The following is a 16,898-nucleotide window of genomic DNA, read 5'->3' on the forward strand; positions in this document are numbered from 1 at the left end:
CTGCTACAACCCATCACACTGTACACCAAAGTCAAAAGTCCCCAAGGGCCATATAAGTCCTGGAAAACAGATACCAGGCTCTGGTCCCCACTCCAGCCTTGTTTCCAGCTTCTTGTGGAAATCCACCTTTTTCCCTTCCTCACTGCTGCCAGGACCCCAAGCCAAATGAACTTTACAGCTGGAAGAGGAGGGATAAGCCTCTGTGCTGTTCCAAAAGCAGGGAGGAAGAGCACCCGGCGCCCACCAGCTCCAAGGAGTGCCAAGTTCTCCTCCTCCACACTGGGTGCAGGAAGGAGGAGGTGGAGAAAGCCAGACACAGCTGCTTGCTTAGCCCTGTGCAGCCAACTGCCCTGCGCTGGACTGACTGATGGGGGTCCCAGCTCTCCAGGAGGGAAGCAGAGGAGGCACTGCTGGGGGTGGATTTTCCGCTTTCCATGAAGACATCATGGCTGTGATTTCTTCTAGGAGGCAAAGTATGCCTGTCTTTTTCTCAACAAATAACAGATAAACTAGACAAAGACTGAAACGTACAGATAAACTGACAGGTAAATGCTGCTTCAACAAAAGGAAAAACCTAGGCTTGGCTTTTACCTGGTTTCCATCCTACTACCAAGGAGTCCTCACTATCAAATTCCAGTAGGTTTTTGTCAAATTTTAAAGCAGGTCTCTAAAAATATCATCGCACCTTTCTATTTCTTCGAAATTCAAAAAGACCCTATTTACGACGAGGAGTTCAAGCTTGATCCCTGTACCTCTCTGGCCCTAGGCAGCCTCATTTTTCACCTTTCCCAGAGTCGCATAAGACGAGCTGCCAGCAACACATGGATGGGCGCAAGGCAATGGCAGATGTTGATTCCAGGGTACCAGAAATTTGACATACCTAAATTCCAATTCTCATCTTAACCTGGAAACCAGGCTCTCCTTGTCTGACTTCTCTACTGCAGGGGATCAGTGGGACATCTGTTCATTTTACAGTAACTTAAAACTCATCACAGTCTGGGAAGTCCTCTCCCTACTCATTGGCTCCACCACTAGGACTATTGCTTCTCTCTCCATTCCTCTGCTCTCTGCATCCACCCAACAATCCACTCAAGGTTCTTCGCATCTCAGGTCCCTGGATTGTCACTGTAGGGTGACGTAGGAGGTATATCTGGGGGTTGAGGTTCAGTTCCAGTTCTGCTCCCAACAACCGTGAGACCTTTAGACCTTGGTTTTATTTGTTTGGGTTTGATGTTTTTTTCAGTGGCAGTGGAAGACAGATGAACCACTTGATTACTCCAGGTTCTTTGTTTGGGCAGTAAATTCCCATAATGAAGTCATGTATCGCCCATTCAATCACTACTGCCAAATAAATCTTGAAATAATACTCAAAGTCCTTGCTGTTCATCATCAGCATCACCTGGGAGTTTATTATAAATGCAGTCTTGGGCCAGGCGCAGTGGTGCATGCCTGTCATCCCAGGTATGAGGGAGGCTGGGGTAGGAGGATCACAAGTTCTAGGCCAGCCTTGGCCACCTAGTGAGACCTTGTCTCAAACTTTAAAATAGGGGGTAGGTGGGGGTATAGCTCAGTAGTAAAGCATCCCTGGGCTCAATCCCAGTACCAAGAAGATAGATAGATGATATATAGTTAGTTAGATAGATAGATAGATAGATAGATAGATAGATAGATAGATAATAAATAGATAGATAAGGAGGGAGGGAGGGGGATTTGGAGTCCCCTGCCCCCAGGCCTCTGGAATGAAATCCCCTGAGATCTTATGTTGATTTCTGCTCAAGAAGCACACTGCTAGGTCATTTTTCTGTTTCAAAACCTTCCAAGAAACAGTGCTGACAAAATAAAGTCTGCATTTTAAAGGAGGGGCCCCTCCCAAGTCCTCTCCTTAGCAAACACGGGCCGTGTGCACTGTCCCCTGAGCACATTCCAAGTCTGGTTTCTTAATTCTGCTCATGCTGCCTGGAATGTCTATCCACACCCTCTTCATCCCTTAGACACAGCTCCACACACCCCTCTCATCAAAACTTTCCTGCCTCCCTGTGCTGTAAATAAGTCAAAGGTGTATGACCAACACCATAGCTACACATGCTGTTTGTTAAGTGCACCTATGTTGGCACATCTTCTTGTTCTCTCATTTCCTCAACTAGACTGCAAATGCCCTCATAACAGGGATTCACTGTCCCTGCACAGTCCAACAAAACCTGTTTATTGAGCACTTATTACACACTAGGGCTCCAATTCAAGCACAAAAGGTATAACATCAAACAAGGCATGGAGCATCTCCACAAGAACACTGCTTTCCACAGCGGGCACAGCCCTTTCCACGGAGGTGCTAATGTCTACTGAGTTGATCTTTAAAAATCTGATCAGTTTGCTGGTAAATTTGCTTCTTCCTTCTGCTAATTTATGTTTGCAATTCTTTTTTCTTTTTTAAAAATATATTTATTTATTTATTTTTACGTGGTGCTGAGGATCAAACCCAGTGCCTCACACATGCAAGGCAAGCACCCAACCACTTATCCACAACCCTAGCCCCAGGCATGGATTTTTATGTTTTGATTCAAGATTTACTTTTGGATTGCACAGTTAACATCAGTAAGTTACTCATCCAGCAAATATTTCTTAAGAGATCTCCAATGTAAATCTATAAGAAATTAAAAGAAAATGTTAGGATAGTTAATCACTTTTAGGTAAAACCCAACAGTAGCCTGAGGTTTCTGCACCCATTCATGCCCTTGCATGTTGAATCTCACCCGTGCTCACAGGTGAAACAGGAAATGATCATCATTTTTGAGGGCTTCTATAAGTTCACAGCTTGGGATATGAAATTTTTATTATGAGTGAAAATGAATGGAAAACAACTCTTATCTCTTGTATCAATGAAGAAAGACCTCAAGGGAAAACTTTTTTTTTTTTCCCAGCAGAATACTATTTCACTGACTACAGCCTTAAAAATCTACCCATATTTAACAAATCAGTGAAATTTTAGAAAGCTTGATAAGCAGTAAACCCTAATGTTGGAATTTCCCTCTGGTCATTAATGCTTTAAGGTAAAATAATGGAGTCTCTTGCTTTATCAGTCTATGTTCTCTGATTATTAATCACATATATATTTAGACTTCACTGTGTACCCTCCCCCATAAAAAAAAGAGAACCTTAGGACAGTTTATCAAATCTCAGTTCCATGTTACGTGATTAAAAAAAAAAAAGTTTTAAAGAGCTAATTTAAACGATATAAAGGATAGGGAGAGTCAAGATTGAAAGTAAAATCAATTTGGGAATTAAATTAATTCACCAAATTCGGGCCATGGGACCCTATGCTGGAAACGGACCACGTAATCAGTTTTGAGACTGGTGTCATCGAACCTTGTTTTCAGATATTCACACATGACGATTTCTGCAACTGAATATTTCTTCTCTGGCTTCTGGAAAAGGGAATACTATGTAGTCCTGAATGACATTGGGAGAAGGTTCTTGCAGAACTACCTGTGGCCCATCAGGTGTTAACGCTGGTCAAAGCTGGAGTTGGGTGGGAGCCCCTCTAAGGGAACAGGGCCCCACTAGGGGCTTCCCTAAAGTGCACACTCACTCCCCTCCCATTCAGAGGAGCTGACGGGATGCTTAGTGCATGGGCAGAAATCACACTGGGGAGACAGCAGAGAGAGAGCTTTGACATCTTGAAGCACAGCTAAGGAAAAACTGGTGAGAGTCACTCCAACTCACTCACCGGTGAGTTGGTTAAATCAGGGATAATGTCAATCCGAGAGGGTCAGGCAGGGTGCTCTGGTGGGCTCATTTCCAACAGGACAGTATGGTTTTTTAACTTCTAAACTGTCACAGAAAACAACATTCTAGATCTTTCAGGCTACAAACCTAGCAATGCTGAATGGGTGCCTACCATCTCACCTAGCAGCAGGAATAACATAAAATAAAAATAGAAAAATAAAAAATAGAAAGGGCTGGTGATAGAGTTCAGTGGTTAAGTATCCCGGCTCTGGATACCCCATTTTCCAAGGGATCAAGGAAACCAGGACCATCTTCCCTAAAATGGTGTGTGGACATGATATCAGATGATCACCATCAATGGGAAAAACTGAGGCTGTGACACAGAAAAGGGAAAGAGGTTCCAAGGAGCAGAGGGCAGAGCTGCCCAGAGCAGAGCTGCCAGCCTTTTGTCATGGTGACCCCCTGACAATGACAACTCTGCTCTGGGGGGAAACTGGGAGGATCTGAGGTGAGAAAAAATACATTAAATTTTCAGATAATACCTAATGATTAAAGAAAATAAAACCAGAGTATCATGGAAGATAGTAAATTTTCAACTGGTATAAAACTTCCATACAAGATTTTTTTTCCCATTTTTAAAAATAAGAGCCTTGAGCTTGCTTCCTTGAAAATAACTTTTGTTTCAAAAAAATCAGGCTTTAGTCAGGCATGGTGGCACACGCCTATAATAATCCCAGGGACTCGAGAGGCTGAGGTGGAAGTTCACAAGCTTAAAGTCAGCCTCAACAATTTAACAAGGCCCTAAGCAACTTAGTGAGACCCTGTCTAAAAAAAAAAAAAAAAAAAATAGAAAGGGCTGGCGATATAGTTCAGTGGTTAAAGTAACCCTGGCTTTAATCCCTGATACAAAAAGAAAAAAAAAATCAGGTTCTATGCTTGAAGGGGCTATATCCTCCTGATACTCTTGTTAGTCACTACTATCAAGAACAATACTCACACAACCAAATAACCAAAACGGTTTTAACCATTTTTACAATTATTTAAATATAGCAATATCTATTCCTAGGACCTAATAGCACTTGATTTAATTAACTTCATAGTGAAATTTCTCAGGAAAATATAAAAGATGTTAAACCTAGTTGGAGATTTTCAATCGGGTATTAACAAAATACTAACTAAATTCTGATATGCAGCCCAGTTCTGACGTTTAGTGCTCACCCTGAGGCTGGCTTGGGCACACTGGATTGGAGGGTCCCAGAACCCCAAAACCACATCTGGGCACTGCATCCTGGACTTCATGCCTGACCTTGAGCCAAACCCTTCTAAGAGCGCCACGGTCCCCTCACATGTGTCTGTCATCAGCAGTGTGCTCCACAGTTGGGTGATGACGTGTCTGCCATCTTGTGTTCACTGCTCTTAGGAATCACATGCAGATACCCACTCGGGGACCTTGCTCCACCAAGCATCATTGTAAGAGAGGTTCTCAAGCTTAATTCACAACAGTGCCCTCGAATGCTTCTTAAAGACAGATTGCTGGATCCCACCCCCAGAGTTTTAAGCTCAGTAGGTCTCAGGGTGGGCTCTACCAAATACATTTCCACCAGGTTCTGGGGTAAAGCTGAGGTTGTTGGTTGGGGGAAGCCACATTTTGAAAATGGCTGCCCCAGATCAAGGTGGCAGAGCTGCCTCTAGTCTGGGAGTCAGTGGTCTGCAGGTTGGAGGGAACCATTTATTTGGAGCCACATCTGAACTCTGGCCTGATCTTCTGTGTTTGACTAATGGTTTTAAAGTTAAAAGGAAAGAGAGGAACTCAATGTCATTTATTTAAAAGGGCAAACAGAGCCAGGTGTCTGACAACAGAATAAATTATTGACAATCTTTGGAAGCCATATTGACAGAAGATTCAAGTCCATCTGCTGCGTGGGATGGGATCCTTCAGAAACTGGTCAGACCTCTCATTGACTACTGTGACTACTACTTGGCTGGAGTATAATCATTGGAAATTTTATAGCATAAATTATATCTTGCATTACATTTTTATGGTAAAATTAACTATGAGTCCTGGAACTAATGACTAAAGATTTTGGAATGGATGACCTTCAGACACTGGTGACAGCCTGTCACTGAACACATTCATGTAGTCATTTATTCAACCAATAATTCCTAAGTGTCAGCTTGGTACTCAGTTGACAAGCTGAGTACCAGGTATATAAAGAATTATCACTGACCTTCAAGTGCTCAGAGTCATGTAAGAGAAGCAGAAAACAGAATATAACAAACCCAAAGCCTCCACGTTATCATATTAATACCATATGAACTGGTCACTATAGAGCTTAGGTGTCTGAAGGTGGATTTTACAAAATTATGTGGCGTGATCGAACTGGGAATGACGAATTTTAATGACTCTTCTAATAAATGAGCTCATGTTTTGTCACAATGAGGTGCCATTATTATTGTTGTCTCTGTTGTTATGAAATCAAATGTGCTATCATGACATTTAACCACCTGTTTCCTCATGCTTTGAATCATACTTTCAAATCATTTTTTAAAGGCTCAAAATTAATGGCAATCCCAGTGCATTCTGAACCTACCTACTTCAACTTCACTTTTAAAATAAGTGGGGGAGGGGAAAAGTGCTGGGAGTGATATTGGCTAAATCACATTGTTCTATTATGTGTGCATATAAGTATGTAACAACAAATATCATGATGTACAAATATAATGCACCAATTTTTAAAATTGGGGGGGGATAAGTGGGGAATATGTATTTCATTTTATGAAGTGTTGCCTAACTCTAGAATCAAAAAGAAAGCAAAGTGGACCTTTTGTTTTACAAAAAAAAAAAAATTAATCTTTAAAAAATCTGAAGTAAAATAAAATAAATGAACTTCAGAATTAATCATGTCTAATAAGTAAAACATTTTAAAGATGCACGGATGGATGTTATTATTTGAGAATGAAAAAATCAAAACAAAAATTGTAGTCTCAGGACGTTGAGACAAATGCCAAACTTTATAGCTCAGGGCAAACTTTTTATTATAAATGCTTTCAAGATCAAGTTTAAAATGGAAACACAAGCAGACAAGGCTCCAAAGTAATATACATAAATGATATGTTTCTGTTCTTGTATAGTGATTTTCCTCTCTTCTGAGCATTAATCTTTGAGTGACTGACTCTATAAATTATTGAACTAAGTTCAAAAGCAAATGAAATTTAAAATACCCATTTATTGAATGGCAAAAGTGCCATGTTGAAATTACTGTGATTTATCTGTTTCTTTAACGATTCCTGTAGCAAACTTACTTCATTGCTCAAAATTATTACCTGGTTGCATAGTTTACTCTGGCTTAAACATAAATCTATTCCCACTGTTCAGAACAGCAGCCATTTGTCAGGATCTCATTCATTCATTCACAGCCACAAGGTCCAATTTTTTCTTTCTACAGCTCTAAACTGGCACACTGTGGTACATGTAGATAGGACTCACCTTTTAGAAACTGATGAAGTTTGTGTGTACCACTGATGACTACAACAAGGGAGGCGCCAGGAGGAGTGACACCTAACCAGGACAGAGTTCACCCACCATGGTCGCCTGTTTAGCACCTGCGTAGTCCCAGCAGCTCAGGCACAGATGGGCACCCCAAGGGCAAGCCTGTGGAGAGCCATGCATTTCTTGAGCATAATGCCTGTGGGTACTGCAACTGCAGCAAGTGCTGTGGTTGGAGTCTGGTCTAAAAGCCAACTTCTTCCCCACACCAAGAAGAGGGTCCTCTTGGGGCTGGGGGTCTAGTTCAATGGTAGAGTGCTTACCAAGCTTGCAAGGGCTCCTGGATTCAATCACCAGAACCAAAAGAGGCAAGCAGGGGGCTCCCGCATTTCTCTCTTCCAGATTCACTTCGTGGAGACGTTGTGTGTGGGGAGCACATATTCAGGCTGGGGGTGTAGCTCAAACTTGCCTAACAGGTGTGAGGCCCTAGGTTCCATCCCTAGCACCACAAAAATAAAACCAAAAACCATGATCTCCACCTGGCAGAAAATTTGCCATATACATGATAACGGAGGAAACTGCTCAATATATAAAGAATGTTGATAAGTGAATAAGAAAAACATAAGGTTGGACCAAAATGAACGAACAACTTTGTAAGACATGAATCATAGAAATAAAAATAAGAAAATATGCATGTTTGTACAAATAGTCAAAGAAATACAATTTTAAAAGCCTAATGAGACTACATTTTGCCAAACTGGTAGAGGGTTCCCCCCCCCCGATAATATTTAATACAAGTTAGTATGTAATAAATGTTGCATATATGTTGCTGATAGGAGTGCAAACTATGGAATATTTCCGAGTGGTAATTTAACAGTATTTCAAGAGTCTTTAAAATAGTCTCACTTTACAATCTGCTAAGTTCATATCTAACAATTGTCCCAAAGGAGGTAAGATATTATGGTGAAGATGTACATTTAAAATGTTCATGGTAACTTATTAGAGTAGCAAAATATTAAAAATTCCCTAAATAGCTAACATTGGAAAGTGCTTACATAAATTATAATATATTCACAAAAAAGTATATAATCATTAAAATTAACAAGACTGAAAATTACTTAGTAAGGGAGAAGTATTTCTTAGAGGAGGTTATGGAACATAAACAAGTATACATTTTGGATATACACATATAATTAGTAGTCAGGAAGTTTTGTATATTTTGCTCAGCAGAGTATCTGATACTTAGTAGGTACTCAATATTTGCTGAAATATATATGTCAGGTGAAAGCCTGTAGTTATATCTGAGCTGGGAGCACAGTAGGGAGTCTAAGCACAACCTTCATTTTCTTTTTTAGGCCTTCCTGAATTTTCTAATTTTTCTACAGTGTGTGTGTGTGTGTGTGTGTGTGTGTGTGTGTACATATGCTACTTTCACAATCAGAAAGCAAAACAAAATGTTCCTACTTAAATAATGATTTTTCTTTTTTTTTAAAGAGAGAGTGAGAGAGGAGACAGAGAGAGAGAGAGAATTTTTAATATTTATTTTTCAGTTCTCGGCGGACACAACATCTTTGTTGGTATGTGGTGCTGAGGATCGAACCAGGCGAGCGCGCTACGGCTTGAGCCACATCCCCAGCCCTGATTTTTCTTAATATTATTCTTTGTAGAGAACCAGTGTCAGATCTGGTTTGAAATTGACATGCAAACATGTGCACACAATTAAGGTCCCAGACCGTAGCCAAGACACTGGAGATCCATGACAAAAGTTTTATGTTAACTTTTTAAAAATCACATTGGTCATAGGATGACTAATTTCTTTTTTACAAATAGATCTTTGTGGAATATTTGTTATTTAAAGATGCATTATTGAAAGCATCATACACACACACACACACACACACACACCACAGTATCTTATTATTATTTTAAAATTATATTATAGAATTAAAGATCCTGAAGTATAAATAAGAATTTTCCTCACATTGTGTTACCTTCCCTTTTCCTGTAACTGCCATGTCAAATTCTCCTTTCTTACATCACAGAAAAGAATTACTGAAGTATTTTCTTGTTTCTTTTTTTTAAAAAAAAATATATTTTTAGTTGTAGATGGACACAATCTCTTTATTTTATTCATTTATTTTTATGTGGTGCTTAGGATTGAATCTAGTGCCTCACCTGTGCTAGGCAAGTGCTCTACCACTGAGCTACAACCCCAACCCTACTTGTTATTTCTTAGCTGGCCTCAATCACCTAAAAATTTGGAGGATGGTGATTAGAGCATCATTATTTCATACAAGATTATGCAGATTATATGCACTTTTTATGTATGTACACAATCACTATGACAACTTCCCCCTAGCAGACAGCATTTTTTCTGAGGAAAATCTAAAAAAACCAAAAAACCAAAACTTCAGAGGAGTACAGACAGGAAACATATTTGGCCCTTATGGTCAAGGGCAGAACACAGATGGACCACCCTTTCCCAGCATCTGCAGCAGGGCAGGCAAAAGTGTCGGGTTCCCATACAATGACTAATGTGCCTGGGAAACAGGACAGGAGGGCTGACTGTGGCCTAAAACTGTATGTCCCTCTCAAAAGGTTAAAATGAGCCAAGAAATATGACTGTTATTTACAGAATCAAGACAATAAAGAATTTTAAAGATTCGAACAGATCCTTCTTTTTTTTTACTAACCCTACAGTGATAAGGTACCACTTCTAAGTCACCCCACCTTTGCCCTACCAGGTCCTCAAATAATGTATGTAGACTCAAAGTACCAACACTTGAGTTTTTCACTCATTCTACAAAATTGAACAAGAGAACGCGAGAGTGCTTTCATTTACCACAAAACCTCCAGCTCAACCGAGAAACGATTAGCATTCTAGTCTAAATTTTAAATATTATACCTTGTACCTATTTAAAGTTGCTATGAAGACCCACTTTGAATATTCTAAATTTGAATGTCACCAGACAAATGTCCTTAACAATTCATGGAAATGCTCATAATATGAAAGAGAAAAATGGGCTTCAAAAATGGAGAGGATGAATAAATGAGAGAAAGGTAGTAGAGGGCTGGGAATGTAGCTCAGTGGTAGAGCACTTGTCTGGCATCCAGGAGACCCTGGGTTCAATCCCCAGCACCACCAATAAATAAATAAATAAATGATAATAAATAAATCAGAATATAGGAAATTTGAAAGTGGAGACATCATAGTACATGATGCCTAGTGTTCTATATGTGGTAGGAAAACAATAAATGTTTATAAATTGAATTTAAATTTTTATTGTTTTTAGTTCCTAGGTATTAATATTGTATAATTTGATTCACAGAACAAGAGAATTGTGTTAAAGCAATAAAGCAAAATAATGAAAGAAACAGGTTCAAGGAAGGACAGAGTCATGTGAAGCTCTATATATATCCTCTATCACATGTGCCAAGGGCTTTGTTAGGGATTATATAGCCTGCCACTTGTCCTTGCTGGTCCTAAGCAGACCACCAGGGGAAAACAAAATGGACTGCTTTGGGAATAAAAGCAAATAAATATTTTCTTGAAAATCTTTTAAATTGCAATTTATACATTTTTAAAATCAAACTGATTCTTATCTATACCAAGGTGCGAGCAAATAACAGAAAGAGCAGCAAGACTCCCTTTGCATGTACTTCATAAACCCCAAGAACTACCAAGTGCCCACTGAGGCCACCCCACTAGTTCTCAAGCTCCCCACTGCTGGCAGTCACTGGATCTCCACCTATAAATTGAGTTCATCACAGTTTGGGTGAGTGTCAGCCAAAGGTCCATTAGTAAAGGCTTGGTCCCCAAAGTGGCAATACAGGGAGGTGGCAGGAAACTATAGGGGGTGGGGACAAATGAGAGATGGTTAACTCATTGAGGGTGTGACCTGGAAGGGGATCATGGGACCCTCCCCCATCTCTTCCCCTTCCTGTACGACTTTGCTTCCTGGTTCATGAAGTGAGTGATTTACTCCACCACCCACTCCTGCCAACATGGCTGCCTTGCCAGAGGCACAAAGCAGTGGTGTCAATGGATCTGGAACTGGGGCCTCTAAAACCATGAACTCAAATAAACCTTTTCTTTTCACCAGTAAATTATCTCAGGTGTCTTATTATAGTAATGCAAAACTGAATAATACAATCACAAAATCATTTCCCATTTCACTTCCTGCCCAACAATGCCAACTTTTATCAAGTGCTTGCCAACCTGGTGCCCCACACCATTCTGGGCACTATGTGTACATGTGATTATATATAAATATATATACACACACATACACACATAATATAGGTAATTATACATATCTATTGTATATGTATTATATAGAGAGAATTTTTTTCATATTTAATCTTCTCAAAACCTGGTAAGGTAGAAATCTTTACTATTTGCATTTTTACTAATGAAAAGACTGAGCACGGAGAGATCTTGCCCAAGAACACACACTAGAAGATGGTAACATTTACTGAGTACCTCTGTTGTGATCTGGGTACCTGCTCTTCACTGCTATGCTAATATCTATTGGTCCCTACCGTCAGTGCGCCATGCTGATAGCAGACTTCCTTTGGCCTCCTGAATCTCTATCCTCCTCCCCTACATCCTAGCCTGTGCTATCCTAGAGGGTGTTCTGTTTTGTTTTCTTCCTTCTAAGGCCATGTTTTCTGATACCTGCACAATGACCCTCATTTTTTCCCATCCACATTCAGCCTTGTGGCTGATTCTCTGCCACCTGCTACCAGACCTAGGAATGGACAGACATACAACTATTAACTGTTCTAGTTTCCTAGAGCCAATCCCACCCCACTGTCCTGTCTGAAGGGTCCCCATCATCTGCTGTTCACCCAGACTTGAACTTCATAGTCAAGGACTGACCCTCTCCAGCAAATCCCTGCAATGAGGCCTCTCCAATGGGTGCATCTATCTCCAAGTGCTAGTCTCCCCTGCATGTCTCTGTAGAAGACCTCCTGCTATCAAGGACTCCTGCTAACAATGACTGGCTTTGTCTGGCAAAATCCAGACGTTCCTAAGAACAGTGTTGAATCTCACTTAAAACTACCCAAGTCCTCTGGAGGATGTTGGGTTACCTATTCCAAATATAAGCCAAGGAAGGTACACAAACAGCCCCAAGACACAAAGACACTGTTATGAGCTGGTGGTGGATGTGCAGGAGCTCCCTCTTCCTGAAAGCCACTGAGGGGCCTGCCACCTGTCATCTTGCAGTTAATTAGGTAACACTTGTGAAGGGTTTTGCGACATGTAGCACACGTGTTGTCCAGGATCTCACACATGACGCTCCACAATGCAAAACTTAGGAGCTATTTTTAAAATCTATCTAACAGTTGAGCAAATCTCAAGAGTGTTTCTTTTTGCAGATCACTGTAAATCCATTCCTCTTCCATTGAGGTACCTCTAAAAGGAGCACACAACTGGTGGGGATTATTGAAGAGATTACAAAGGATTTTTAAAACAAACCGCCCCCCCCCGCCCCAACAACAACAATAAAAAAGCAAACTGATTATAATCCATGCTTCATTTTCAGAGAAACCACAGAGAGACTTCTTCATTTCATCTATTATTTTGAAAATAAGCAATTCAAGAAGAAAGGAGGGGATGAATTGCTTTGTGTCTGTGCATAGGTTACTTCCACATATGTGAGAGAGTCGCAGAACTGGGGGCCGTCCCAGGACACACTGGAGAGGTTTCTGCGATGTCTCAGAATCTGTGAGGACAAAGGCCAACTTCTCTGAAGCCCTGGTCAGACTTGCTTGAGCAGCTCGGCCAAGTGCCTCGTGGGTGTAAGCTGAAGAGTGAGGTCACCTTCACCTCCCAAACTATCATTACAGCAGCTTTTCTGGCTTCAGGAAAAATAAAAGGTTTATTTTTAATTAATGAGGGCAGGTCACTAATTCCCTGTTTAAAAGAGCTTCCTTTTGCTAAAGGGAATCCCATGAATGAGTGGGCAGGTTTAATGAACTGCCTTTGGCTAAGAGGTTTGAGGGGAGTTCCTCACAATGGTTAAGTTCTTCCAACCACAGAGCCACGGGAGGTGCCTACACACATCTGGGTCTCTGCTTCGGGAGTCCACCACTGCCTCATGGCGACCTTTGTCCTGCTGGCTCTCGGGTGGTTGACAATATTTTTTCAGTTCTTGAATTTTGCAGGGACAGGCGCTAGCATGTTCTCAAGACCATCTGGACTTACCTTCAACTCTCTTGCAGACAGCACTGTCTAGCACGTCAAGTCCTCACAGCGATTTCCATTGTTCTCATCCTTTACTAAAACAATCCTACACTCCATTTACTACAAAAGTAATACTTTTCCTCAATAATTGTATTACCAATCCTGTCTTCTCCCCCAGAACTGTGACATAACATGGAGAACCTTCTACAGAAAAGCATGTGTCAAGTACAAGCCAGAAAAGTATAACACCTCCCTCAGGCTCAGCATTTAAAAAGAAGGAAAGGAAGAAGCTTGAGCATTCGAAAATCAGTACCCGTGCCCCCGCAGAGTTATCAGAATTTCCGAGGCATATGAACGATTATCATTGGTTAATATCAACACCTAAATGATTGGCCTGCACATGCCAATAAGAACACTAAGTAACTTCCACTTTCAAATTAAAAGTGTTCAATACCATATTCTAAGTTCACTTGCCAATGGAAACCTACTTTCTCAACTGAAAAATAAAATCATATTGGTGGCACTCACCTTAGTTCCCACTACTCAGGAGGCTAGGGTGGGAGGATCACATGAGCCCAGGGGTTTGAGGCCAGCCTGGGCGCCATAGTGAGACCTTCATCATACCCCCACCATCTGCATTTTCCTGTCTGTGAAGACCACAGTGTTGACATCTGTTGATTAGACTCAGGCATAAGCTGGGCGTGTTACAGATTTTCCCTCTTGATTTCTCAACACTTCTGGAACTAATGGAGGGGAAGCTCTTGAAAGGCACACATTTCCCTCACTGCTGCAGCCCAGAACGAGGCCCAATAAATATGTGCTTCATACATTTTTAAAAATTATTTCCCATAGTTCTCACTGCAGCCTTCAAAGGTGGGCATTGTTGGTCCCCTTAAGGAGAAACTGAGGCAGGCAGAGATTTGGTAACTTGCCCCAACCACTTAGCTATCAGTGTCCGAGCCAGGATTGCCACAGGTGCTGCCTGCCTCCTGAGCTCGCTCTGAACCCTTCTGCTCTGCTACCTGGGAGTCCCCTACAGTCGATTCCCACTAAAGCCATTTGCGTCCAACAGCATCCCCACATTTAGGGACACTCCAGAACTTCTTCCATTATATGCCTTCTGGCTCCGTCTTATGACCAATGTCTAGCATTCTTGCGTTCTCCAGTGAAACGTTCAGTGCTTCATCTATTTCCTTTCACAACCACCCCTTTTTAGTAAATCCTGTGTAGACCACAGTATATAAACAAGCCTTGTGGGATGAATACACCTGCTGTAAATATTAATGCTGGGCCTCTGGAAAGACACCCAAACTTTCAGTATCCCTTCTCCAAGGGGGGCGGGCCAGGCTTCTCCAACTGCTTTTACCTGGGCTTTGTGAAAAGGAGCAATTTACCCAGTTTGTTCTTTCTTTTTTAGTTTTTCATCTTTTGTTATCATTCTTTTCTTCTCTTCAAATATAGTCATCTATCTCCATAAAACGACTGAGAGGAGAAAGGAAGGAAGGTGGGCTGCTGGTTCATCCTCTACTCATCCATTGTTTCCATTCCTCAGAGCCAGAGTTCAAACTTGAGTTTCCCAGCCCCACCCGTGGATCATTTAAGGCCACGCATCAAGGGAGGTGCTTATTCATGAGGACAAGCAAACATCAGAAGAAGCGTGAGAATGGCCCCTCTCCCTCCAGCTCCTTCTCTGAATCTGACGCCACCTTTCCTGTCTGCTCTGTTGCTCCACAAGTGTGTCCAACAGTTCCTTTAACTACACTGCACACTCCGCCTCCTTCCCTCTCTCATCTGTTACTACCCACACTAACCCCCCAGCAGCTTTGCCTTCACTGGCCCATTCGTTCCACGGTCAGTCAAGTTCTAAAGGCCTCCGACCAAAGGCCCGACCTTCACGTCCTCACTTCCATTTCCACACCCAGGATCTCTGCTCCACTTTATTGTGGATTGCAGCAATACTTTCTCCCTGTTTTCTTCCTCCCAAGTAAATACGTGTTCTCATGCCAAGATGAGCTTCCCCAGACACGTCCTCGGGTCACTGTCCCAATCCAAAACCTTCCTATGTCCCTCTGAACAACAGAACAACATCAAACTGTGAAACTGGAGTTCAAGGCTTCCACAGTATGGACACTACCTACTCCCCAAGGTGCTGAATCTCACTAACTTCCTTGAAATTGAACTCCCCTGAGCCTGGTTAGCATCTCAAACATGAACTCAAACTAGCTAAATATTAAGTAGTTCAAACCACTACTGGAATGATGAGGAACTTAACTTCGGTGAGAAATCAATACACATGCCAGGTTCACACATTCTCTAAAATGGTAAATATTTCCCTAAGGGGTCTCATTATTAAAACCATAGCAACATGCTAATACATTCACACAGGCTCTCACATTTTCCAAAATAGTAAATATTTTCTTACAGTCTCATTATTAAAACCAAAGCAGCATTCCAATACACTGAGCAGCTTTCTTTAAAACTGGTGCCTTTCTTTATTTTTTTCTATAGTAATAATTTTCCTATGTCTCTTCTCCTACATTCTTTTTTAATTTTTACTTTTATTCGTTCTAATTGGTTAAACATGATAGCAGAATGCATTTCTATTCATTGTACACAAATTGGAGCACAACTTTTCTTTCACTTGTTGTGTACCATGTAGAGTTGCACCACATGTGCAGTCATAATGAAGGTGAAAAGATGGGAAAAAACATCTCCTATATTCTTTATGGTAGAATACTCTAGCTTTTGGGCATTCACTGCAACTGAAGTAGCTATGGTACAAAATCTAGAAACCAAACACGAAATTCTTCATTGTATCATTTACGACTTTTTTTTTTTGGGGGGGGGCAGACTTACCAGGGATTGAACTCAGGGGCATTCGACCACTGGGCCACATCCCCAGTTCCATTTTATTTAGAGATAAAGGCTCACTGAGTTGCCTAGTGCCTCACCATTGCTGAGACTGGCTTTGAACTTGCAATCCTCCTGTCTCAGCCTCTCAAGCTGCATTTTACATTTTTAAAGCAACTTTTTTTTTCATTCAAGGATGCTTTAAATGCAACTGTGATATATTTTTAAAAATCCTTATTCAAAATACCAGTACCCATGCAGATATCTGTTACTTTGGCTCAAAGAAAGCAATGTATGAATTAAAATTTATGTGAAAAGCAAACACTGGGAAGGGATAAATCATTTCTTAAATGAACTCTAATGTTCTCAATCCTTAAATGAAAATCTAGCCAAAATGATCCTTCTTAATTACAAAAAAATGTAACCATATAGATACCATATATATATATATATATATATATATATATATATATATATATATATAACTATATACATGTGCAAGTGCATCTTTAGCATCTTAATGACAAGTTATCAAGAGTTGGAAGTATCAACATTCAGTCAGGCTATGTGTCACCAAAGGGTCTTAGCACAACAGAAACTATACCAAAATGGAGATTTAAAAACTGTTGGATGGGCTGGGATATAGCT

General features: G+C 40.9%; 1 protein-coding gene and 1 non-coding gene across 3 annotated transcripts in view; one reads left to right on the forward strand and one right to left on the reverse strand.

Annotated features, from left to right (window-relative positions):
• The window catches only part of Sash1 (SAM and SH3 domain containing 1), a 222,383-nt gene that overhangs the window by 95,107 nt on the left and 110,378 nt on the right, over nt 1-16,898 (reverse strand). The gene's annotated exons all lie outside the window — the stretch shown is intronic.
• Trnaa-ggc (transfer RNA alanine (anticodon GGC)) lies at nt 10,284-10,355 on the forward strand. Its single transcript has one exon. It is a non-coding gene; the product is annotated as a tRNA-Ala (tRNA).

The sequence above is a fragment of the Urocitellus parryii genome, chromosome 8 (assembly GCF_045843805.1).
Source record: "Urocitellus parryii isolate mUroPar1 chromosome 8, mUroPar1.hap1, whole genome shotgun sequence".
NCBI lineage: Eukaryota > Metazoa > Chordata > Mammalia > Rodentia > Sciuridae > Urocitellus > Urocitellus parryii.